An 11,381-nucleotide genomic window follows, 5' to 3' on the forward strand; every position below is an offset into this window, starting at 1 on the left:
TGACTATATGTTATATGTTATACAATATTGTTATATCTGGATCGCAGTTTACGCCTTCCAATTGTAAACTTCCTTTATTGTATAAAACAAAACCCCCAATAAACATACAATTGAAAAAAAAAAAGAAATAAAGAAGATTGTCGACAGAAAAAGACCACTTGGTCCACACTCCTCACTTGAACCTTATTTAGTTCTTTAACATATTTCAAGGTTTTGATTGTGTCCCCCCAGTTGTTTTGCCAAAAGTTGTGATAAGAAGAAGTATTGATTAACTCCCACCAATCACTATACTTTATGTTGATATTGATTTAATCTATTGTGCTGCAATCCTAAAGGAAATACTTTCTTGCAGAGATCGTCTGTCACTGGATTGTGGTCCGATGTAGAAGACACCAGTGGGTGAAGCCATTTAGTGTTCACAGTCATTCTCCCTTTTAGCCCAGACAGAAACAGTGCATTCAGGTACAGCGCCTCCTTTCAGCCCCATTAGTGCTTGGGGGAAAAAAAAGCCACAGGATAAAAAAAAAGCTAAAAAAAAAGAAAATCGGTTTGGTTTGGGGACCTGGCTTACCACAGGGCAGGATTTGCCATTTATGTAGTCTCTAGGCTGTGTAAGCAAATCTGTTCACTCACTTTACACACGGTGTAAAGGATAAAGAAATATTGTTCAGCCCTTACTACATCTACACATTGCAACTAGTATGGCTATAATTCTGATTCTTATGGCCCTCTCTCAGATACATACTGCCACTCATGGCTCCCCTCTCACACTGACTGATGCTTATGGCCTCTCAGATACATACTGCCACTCATGGCTCCCCTCTCACACTGACTGATGCTTATGGCCTCTCAGATACATACTGCCACTCATGGCTCCCCCTCTCACACTGACTGATGCTTATGGCCCTCTCTCAGATACATACTGCCACTCATGGCTCCCCCTCTCACACTGACTGATGCTTATGACCCTCTCAGATACATACTGCCACTCATGGCTCCCCTCTCACACTGACTGATGCTTATGACCCTCTCAGATACATACTGCCACTCATGGCTCCCCCTCTCACACTGACTGATGCTTATGGCCTCTCAGATAGATACTGCCACTCATGGCTCCCCTCTCACACTGACTGATGCTTATGGCCCTCTCTCAGATACATACTGCCACTCATGGCTCCCCTCTCACACTGACTGATGCTTATGGCCTCTCAGATACATACTGCCACTCATGGCTCCCCTCTCACACTGACTGATGCTTATGGCCTCTCAGATACATACTGCCACTCATGGCTCCCCTCTCACACTGACTGATGCTTATGGCCCTCTCTCAGATACATACTGCCACTCATGGCTCCCCTCTCACACTGACTGATGCTTATGGCCCTCTCTCAGATACATACTGCCACTCATGGCTCCCCTCTCTCACACTGACTGATGCCTATGGCCCTCCCTGATACATACTGCCACTCATGGCTCCCCTCTCACACTGACTGATGATCAAATGCCGAAAGTGCGGGTTCGGATCCCGAACCCGGTTCGCTCATCTTTGATTGTGGTTATTGCAGTGCGGTTATAACAGGTGACAGACATAGAAACACATCGGGGGATAGGGTCATAATCTATCTAGTACAGCTGTGTTTGTCACCCATAGCAACCAATCAGCGCTCATTAACATGATAGCTCAGCTCTAGTTGGTTACTATGGGAGAAAAACACAGATTTCCCAGTAGACAGTTATTAATGGTCTCCCCAGTAGTGAGATGTTTCCCCGTCACATAATGCGGCGTCAGTCACCACATTGTACACCTGAGGCCGTATACAGCAAGATACACTGTTACTTATATATCATTACTATAGCATTGTTTCTATTTATATTGTATTGCCAATGTCCCCTTCCCCCTTGGCACATCATGTAATAACAGCTCTTGTAATAGGGACTCAATAGGGACATCAATGACCAATCAGATCATTGCTTCAATTGTCTAACCTATAAGCACTAATCTGATTGGCTGCCACAGTCATTGACCCTAGCAACCAATCAGATCATTGCTTCAATTGCCAAACCTATAAGCACTAATCTGATTGGCTGCCACAGTAATAGGACAAACAAAGTGATGTCACTATGCACCTGGTTGTCATCACAACATCTCAAGGAACAAAGAAACAGGGATCAGATACACAGAAACAACACTGCAAAATATTCATCCCAGGACCGCCCGCTATCTCCTGCTACAGAGACAACTCCACCTGGGACAGGATTGGAACAGCGTCCTATGCTGGATAGCCACAGGGGGAAGACCACTGACCTACAATACAGGTGGGTCTATCTAGGCAGACGGTGTACAATGTGTGGTGGGGATGAGTGCGGAAGATAATGGGGGAGGGGGATGTGTAAGACCACAACCTACAATTGTTGTTTTCTATTAAAGGGTTCAAACACTTTATCTTCATTCTTATTTCCATGTTACACATACATGTATTAGTTACTGGAAAAAAATAGACTTCATGATAGTGGTTGCTGGAAATAACAATGTGATTAAATGAAAGCTGGGCTCTGATTGGTTGCTATGGGAACAGCAGTTCTGTTAAAAAGTTTGGAAACAAATGTTTCTTCTTTCTTTTACAGATGCAGAACACTGGAGAGAGAGTGATCCCGGGGCAAAGGCTACAGGTGACGTCTATCTAACATTACTAGAGGGGGAATTGGGCAATTCTGCTCGTAACACTGGTTGCCTTATATATGTATCAACAGTGTCGGATTGGCCCACCAGAGGATCCTCCGGTGGGCCCCCAGCTTTAAAACATGCACAAGCACTGATTTACATGTCTTTTCTCACTGTTTCTTAATTGGTGGGCCCCAGATACCCCAGTCCGACACTGTGTATCAATGTTCCTTACGAGATGATATATTATCTTTGGCCATGTGCTGGGGTAGCAATAGTATATTTTTGTTTGCAAAATTCGTTGGAAAAGATTTAAAAAAAATCCTGTTTGGTATATAATTTAGAAAAAGGGTATATAATTTAGAAAACGAAAATAGAATACCACAACTAAACCTGAAACACAATGTAGGGTTCTTATTTGTAAAACACTACATTGACCCAGGACTTTTATTAGATTTTATTAAAATCTAATAAAAGTCCTTGGCCAAGTTATTATACACTATGGGCAAAATACCAGTTAGAGATGAAGACTGTTAAAGTACCCATCATTGAAGAAAGAAGACCTGGGACAGATGATCACCCACAATGGGAAAAAGACAGCTGAAGACCACAATCTTCAAAATATTGCACATGTGAATGTTGTATGCTGTATGATAGTTGTGGCCTATGTCTGTGATCATGTGCTAGGAGTAGCTGTGGATTTCATTCTACAAGAAGAGGCAGTGGCCTGAAAAAAAATAAAACAACAAGAAAGTCCTGGGACAGATGACCAGCCTCAATGAAGCAAGAAGCCAGGTAAGGATGAAGACTGTTGTCACCACAGGCTATCTTCCAAATATTGCACATGTGAGTGTTGTACAGTATGCTGTATAACAGTTGTGGCTTATGTCTGTGATCATGTGCTAGGAGTAGCTGTGGATTTCTTTCTGCAAGAAGAGGCAGTGGCCAGAAAGAAACAAAACAACAAAGAAGACCTGGGACATTTGATCAGCCTCCTAATACAAGAAGCAAGATGAAGATGGAGACTGTTCTTACCACAGTTTATCTTCCAAATATGGTGCATGTGAATGCTGTACAGTATGCTGTATTATAGTTGTGGCTTACAGTATGTCTGAGATCATGTGCTAGAAGTAGCTGTGTATTTTTTTTCTGCAAGAAGAGACACTGGCCGGAAAAGAAAATAGATCAACAAGAAAGACCTGGGAAAGATGACTATGTTCCTTGAGCAAGAAGCCAGATGAAGATGGAGACTTTTGTCACCACAGGCTAACTTTCAAATATTGCACATGTGAATGTAATATACTGTATGATTGTTGTGGCTTATGTCCGTAATCATGTGCTAGAAGTAGCTGTGGATTTCTTCCTGCATGAAGAGGCAGTAGCCAGAAAGAAATACAAAAGAAGACCTGGGACAGATGACAACCCTCCTTGGGCAAGAAGCCAGATAAAGATGAAGACTGTTTTTACCACAGACATCTTCTAATTATTGCGCATGTGAATGTTGTATGCTGTATGATTTATGTCTGTGATCATGTGCTAGAAGTAGCTGTGGATTTTTTTCTGCAAGAAGAGGCAGTGGCCAGAAAAGAAAAAAAAAGAACAAGAAAGACCTGGGATAGATGACCACCCCACTTGGGCAAGAAGCTTGATGAATATGGAGACCGTTAATAGCACAGTCTTCCTTTCAAATATTGCACATGTGAATGTTGTATGCTGTCCAAAAGTTGTTGCTTATGTCTGTGATCATGTGTTGAAAGTAGCTGTGGATTTCTTTCTGAAAGAAGAGGCAGTGGCCAGAAAGAAAGTAGAACAAGAAAGACCTGGGATTGATGACCACCCTCCTTGGGCAAGAAGCCAGCTGAAGATGAAGACTGTTGCCACCACAGGCTATCTTCCACATATTGCACGTGTGATTGTTGTATGATAGTTGTGGCTTATGTCTGTGATCATGTGCTAGGAGTAGCTGTGGATTTTTTTCTGCAAGAAGAGGCAGTAGCCTCAAAGAAATAACAAAGACGACCTGAGACAGATGACCACCCTCCTTGGGCAAAAAGCCTGATGAAGATAAAGACTACATCAGACACTGTGTAGCAGTAATAGACGATTTTATAAATAAGACAATACATGTTTTTCTTTGGTGTACATTGGGCTGTTTGTGTAATATTTGTGGTGTGCGCTATTGAAAAATCGACTACTATCCTTTAATGTTTCTCTTTCATGGTGAGCTGAGGAGAGAAACTGCGTTCTGGAGGCCACATGTGACTACTGGAAGCTTCTGTGGTGTTCCTGAGACACTGGCCCTTAATAACAAATTGAAGACAAAACCAAAGGGACACAATCTGAGGTTAGTTGGAGGAAAGATCAGAAGCAATATGAGAAAATATTACTTTACTGAAAGGTTAGTAGATGCTTGGAACAGCCTCCAGTGGTTATTAAATGTACTGTAACTGAATGTAAACCTGCCTGGGACACACATGTAGCTCTCCTAGGATAATAGGAAACAGTAGATAGGCGTACTAGACAGACTAGGTGCTCTTTTTATGCTGACAATCTTTTATGTTCCTTACAGTAATTTTAAACTGGAGCATGGTTGAGCAGAATCTGGAGCTTGGATTGCCACGCAGCTAGGACTGTCCAGTCAGAAGTGGTTATTCGGCCAAGTGTGATGGAAGAAGACTCCAAGCTCGTGAGATGCTATTGTACCATCAAAAAAGATGCCGGATTATTTGTGAATTAAAAATATTGAATGCCTCATTCTTGTCATTTGTTTTATTGAATCTGACCCGAGAGCTCATGAACATGGTAGAATCTTTGGTGATCTTTTCTAAATCTTCCATTTCACTTTTTGTATTATAAAAGGATCCTGAGATCTTCAGTTTTGTTTACTTGGTTTAAATGTTGGTACCACCAACTGAACTATAAGATGTATGGGTCTCAATGATGTCGGTGGAGATAGGGATTATGCGGCTTAATCCTCGCCTCCTCATAGAGAGCAGAGGATCATTCGGCCTTGCAGAACATCCCTGTGTATAGGGTGGTTGGCAGAGATAACTCACGGCTGAATGATCTTCCGCCCATCAGTTAATGAAGGTGTATGGCCACCCTAAAACTAAGGATAGGTTCACACATACCAGATCCGCAGCGGATTTCTCGCTGCAGATCCCTGCCTAGTAAACTCTATGGGCAGACAAACTCGCAGCAGGGTGCACATCCCGCTGTGACATTGTCCGCAGCCCACCCTGTTTACCCCACCCTGCTGCCTATACTTCACCTGGTCCCCGCTCCGGCTTGCTTCGGGGGTTCTCAGTAAGTGCCGCTCGGCCAATCAGTGCACTGCCCCGCCACTGCGCACTGATTGGCTGAGCGGGAGGTGAAGACACCAGAAGCCCCGAAGCAAGCCGGAGCGGGAACCAGGTGAAGTATAGGCTCCAGCGGCCAGAGGGTTAATGGGGCGGGCTGCGGAAAGACTTGCAGCGGGATGTACATCCTGCTGCGAGTTTGTCTGCCCATAGAGTTTACTGGGCAGGAATCCGCTGCGGATCTTGCACATGTGAACGTACCCTAAAGGCCCATTACACAGAACAATAATCGGCCACTACAGACAATTATCATTCCGTGTAATAGAAGGCAACGGTCAGCCAACATGAACAATGTCGGCCGACTGTTGCAGTCGCTTGTCTTTCAACATGTTGAAAGACAAATGACTCATATAGCAGCAATCTGCTGCCATCGCACCGTGGAACAGGAGCGGCAGCAGCATACCGCTGCTATCTGCTATGGGCTGCCCGGACGAATGAGCAGGGAAGGAGGAGCAAATGAGCGCTGACAGCGCTCGTTTGCTCCTCAGTCACCCCGTGTAATAGGGGATTAAGCTCAGACTTCCTATTCTGCACAGGTAATTTCCCAGCCGTGCCCTTTTTGTCAACACAGGTAGGAGTACAGCAATAGGTGTAACAGCAGAAATCACTAACACTAAGAGTCCTTAGACGGCACAACAAATCAAGTGGCCAGGGCTGCGCAAATGATCCTTGTATTGTGGGACATTGACAGCACAGATATGTATGTATCTGTGTTGTCAGTTTAAAGATCACAAGCAGTGGTATATACTTACATCCACACTGCTTGTGATGCGGCGTGTTTCCTCCAGTCCACCCGCCAGCTGTAAATCATTCTGAAGGACTCTGAAGATATAGCCAGCAGCAGGACTGGAGGAAACATGCTGGATCACAAGCACGCTTCGCTCTGTGCAGTAACCTGGGGTTGCTAGGTGATGTTAGTAGTGGGCTAGGTGTTGGAGTGCCAAGTGCCAACACACTTGTCACAGTTGCCAGGAGCGGTATACCCACCCCTGGGTATACTAACACTAGGCTTTGAAAGATGTGTGCTGTTTGGACACCAAGGTTACAGGAGCGGGAATTCCCATCATAATGAAGGAAATCCCTGCTCTAAACTGGAGCTCCCCACAGAAGAGACGCAGAAAGAGGCAGGAGCAGGAAGGCTGTTTGAACTTGCCACGCACCATCCTCATCCTAATCGGCCCTTTTAGTGGAAGAACAAAACTACTGGTAACAGCACCCTCTGACGTTTCCCCTCATACATGAAGCGGTGACGTGACTCCGGCATTTACACAGATTACCCTAGGTTGTGATACAGACAGCTGTATACCTACAATTTACCTCCTCAGAGCTCTATCTGCTGCATTAGCGCCAATCCCTAGATACACGGTGCTGTGCAGTAACGGCACCGCAGAGAATACCTCTGCTGGCTTGCCCCAGCTGCGTCATCCATCTCCAGGCCGCCAGTGCATATACTTAAGCACAGGCAACCTAAAGATGGGTGTCCGCAGCTGGGCAAGGGCAGCAGAGGTATTCTCTGCAGTTCCCGTTACTGTACAGCACTGTGATGGGAGCTAATGCAGCAGATAGAGCTCTGAGGAGGTAAGTTGTTAGTATGCTGCTCGTCTGCTCTAGTCCCATCCCAGCTTCATGTATGAGGGGGCGCAGCAGAGGGCGCTATTACTGGGAGTTCCATTCTTCCCCTGAGAGGACTGGATGTGATGAGGATAGCGATAAGTTCTAACAGCGGCCAGTGTATGGCAAGTTCAAACAGCGGCCCCCTCTTTCCTCTCTCCTCCGCCACTGTGAACACACATTTCTAATGACAGGAATCCCTGTTCCTTTAAGTAGTGGTGCGAGATGCATCATTTACGGAACGTATTATGTTTTAGAATGGAACTTTGGAACATTGTTTTTTTCATGTTACCAATTCTATGTGAGTAAAAATCAAACACACATTTTTGTATTTGCTACTTGTATTTTTACACACAACACTTAAATTATCCAAAGAACACACTTGTACGTCTTCTGTAATGTGAACACTAAATGAAATGCTGGATGCGTCTTTGATCGCTGCTCTTATCCCATTTCTACATATCATATACACACATACTGTACATGCATACATACAGCCTTTATACACATACAATACACAAATTGTGCACATTACATATACAAACTTAATACACACTTCCACATTGAATATATACATCTACAGTTCTTATACACAGACAGGCACACACACACATTTTATGAAGAAGCTTCTTAGGTTCCCAGCACCTCCTACAAGTCTTGCCTCCCTCTTCCTCCTGTCCCTACTTCCTTATTGTGCAGGCACCATTTTCTCCCACCCTCCCCCTCTGCACCGACAGCAGGAACAAAGCCTTTGAGGTCAATCCACTGTAGTTAGTGTTAGTAAGCACTTAATATCTCTCTGCACAGCTGAAGGAATAGGCTTAACTGTTTGTATGTCACATGTATTGTTTTGTCCACTGACAGGTGCAGGTGCTTTCCCTCCAGTTTTCACCCTATCCACTGTCTCTTCTTTCTCTCTGCACACCCGGCCCACCAATCACAGTAGGGTTTGGTTAGACCCCTGTGGGAAGGAGTTAGTTCCTGGTTGGAGGAGTGAGTCTAGTTGATGTGTGAGGAAGCAGCCAAGAACGTAGTGATACTACAGATTTCCTTTGAGAGCCACATCAACTATGCAGTGCTAGAAAGAAACAGGGGGAGCGCAGCCACAGAAGGATCACTCTCTAAAAAGTGCAGTGCAGTTAGCTAGTCACAGGAACTGACCCCAGTGGAACAAAGTTACATCGAGTCCACGTATTTCATTGCGCAGTGCAAGATGACAGAGTCTGCCTAGCCCAGATAACTAGACCTGGGGCTCATACTACCCTGACAGGACGAGTAGCTCGCAACTGTAGGGCACAAGGCGTTCAGACACAGTCTAATTGTGAGTATGAGTGTTCTCTCTATATCCTCTCCAGCTCATAACTGTTCCGGGTAGAGTACATGTCTAATTGGACAAGGCCCTTCAGGCCCCCCCTCTTCTGAAAAACCTTCTCTTTCAAGCACATTGTCTCTATCTCAACCCTAAGTACCGGAGCAACTTCAAGTCCTGTATGATACTGAACTGTATTGTAGCCGAACACAACTGTATTGCATTAAGTTTTTGCCAGTAAACTGTTCCATCTGGCTTATTCTTGTGCACCCGCACCTATACACATTTACACCTGGGTTAAACTTTCTGTGCAGGCAGAGCAGGTAACTGTCCGGGGTGGGTCCTATACCACTCCAGGCTACCGTGACAAGTGCCCAAGTGACCCTAGACCTACTCAGCTACCACACCATCAAACCAGCTAACCCAGCAGTGAAACTAAGTGCCCTATTACACGGGACGATTATTGTGCGAAAAATCGTTATATAGTTCGAATTTAAACGATAATCGTTCTGTGTAATTGCAGGCAACGATTGAAAAATCGTTCGTATGTTGTTGTTCGTTGATTTAGATCTGAACCTAAAATTATCGTTAATCGTTTGCTGTATTTAAACGTTCGTTCATCCGCATTTTTTCACTAATCGTTCAGTGTAATAGCACATTGGCCATTGTTTTCCTGAGATCAGAAGGAATAAACGATTGCAATAACGATCGCAATAAACAATCTTATCTAACGACCATCGTTCTGTGTAATATGGTGAACGATTTCAGGTTAACGATAAACAATCTCGTTTGCGATCGTTTATCGTTAGTGGTTAAAAATCGCTCCGCGTAATAGGACCCTTACACCAAAGGTGCCTCACAGCACCTGCACCTGGGTAAGTTAAGAACCCCTTCAGATGACAGCTCTCACACATTGACTGCTGCACCCCTGCTGCCAGGCCTGGGACAGTGCACAGAGGAGGGGCTGGCTTTTAACCTCTCTATGTTCTTCCTGTCCCTACAGCGATGGGAGTGGCATCCTCCATTCTGATGCCTTTGTGAAGGGGGATGCCATAAAGTTTTAGTCACAGCATGCGGATGAGATTTGTTTAAATTTACTATTACATTCCCAAAGATAAGGAAATAAAAAACATATCCAGTAGAAGTTCTTTACAGTTCCAAAAATATAAATCAAGGCTGGCAGGGGAGACAGAAGCCACAGGGGCCGCCCTGATGGCTACTTGTTCAGGCAGCAGGAAAGTAATGTTTCCGTGCATGCTCATATATAGGCACACAAATGTTATAAGTCTGCAAGCATGCATGGCACCAAGCAAGGTTAAAAGCCCCTATAATGGCACCAACACTTAGTTTTGTATGACAACCAGTAACTATCTTTTTAGTTCTCCTCAATGACATGTTAAGCGGGTAAAAGCTCTTTAAAAGCCAATGCTGTTCGGAATACGACTTGGGACACAGATAGTTCATGAACCTAAGCTACTTTTGTTAGTATTTCTTTGGAAACCTTTCTTGTCATTGGGCTCTCAGACATTACGTGAGGTTGTGTACGGCTTCTCCTTTCATGCTAACATCACTCTACGACCTGACAGTCAGCAGAGGACACTATTTTTGATGCAGTCAGGACATGTCCCGTAGTCTGAGACAGTCAGGTCTGCAGTGACACCATTCAGAATGTGCTCTTGCAGCAGACAGACTTGCTGACAGGTTTAGGAGTGTAGATTCAGTCTTCAATGCCTCATATGGAAATTTGATGTCTCTGCACCTGCTGTTGGTGACAGGCAGAAAGAAAGCAGAGCAGAGATAAACAGTCAGGAGACAGGAAGGAGGGGAAGGGGGCTGCAGAAGGACCCATTATTAGCCATAAGTAACCTGCAGCGTAACAGAGCAGGACAGAGGGCAGCACCTACAGGTTATGGGTAATTGTTATTGCAAGCACCCAAAAATAAAAATAAAAAAAAGAGCCATGCATGTAAACCTCAATGACATGGCATTTTCTCTCAGTAACTACACTATAGGGACCCTTACTGACTGTAATGCAGATAGACCTGGGCTGCTATGGACAAGAGTGTTGCTGTGTTTGGAAATAAATTAAAGCGTACCTGTCACTGTGGGGCCTTTTATTTTTTTTCAAAGTCTCTAAAGTGACAGGTATGCTTTTAAGGTCTGACTAGTCTAACCCTTTGAAGGTGATGTAGTAGTTATTGGAGATGTTCAGGCCATAGGCGTATCAATGCTTTCCAGGACTCTCTAGGGCTGCATCCAATGTCTCCAGCCTCCGCTAATCAATTGCTCATCTCTACCAGTCAAACCTTTACCAATTAAAGGAGATCTCCACCCCGCAAAAGCCTCTGAAAACTGGGTAGAAGAGGAGTGAACTTATCAATTGTATGTCTAATGCCATACCAATAACACCTCCAAGGGGAAAAAAAATAATCATAACACA

At 44.4% G+C, this 11,381-nt stretch overlaps 1 long non-coding RNA gene across 1 annotated transcript; it reads left to right on the plus strand.

Moving 5' to 3' along the window:
* The first annotated feature begins 2,108 nt into the window (after positions 1-2,108).
* LOC138789655 (uncharacterized) lies at positions 2,109-5,407 on the plus strand. The gene is made up of 3 exons (XR_011362751.1): positions 2,109-2,316; positions 2,626-5,060; positions 5,232-5,407. It is a non-coding gene; the product is annotated as an uncharacterized lncRNA (long non-coding RNA).
* Positions 5,408-11,381: the final 5,974 nt, after the last annotated feature.

Source organism: Dendropsophus ebraccatus, chromosome 4 (genome assembly GCF_027789765.1).
Source record: "Dendropsophus ebraccatus isolate aDenEbr1 chromosome 4, aDenEbr1.pat, whole genome shotgun sequence".
Classification (NCBI taxonomy): domain Eukaryota; kingdom Metazoa; phylum Chordata; class Amphibia; order Anura; family Hylidae; genus Dendropsophus; species Dendropsophus ebraccatus.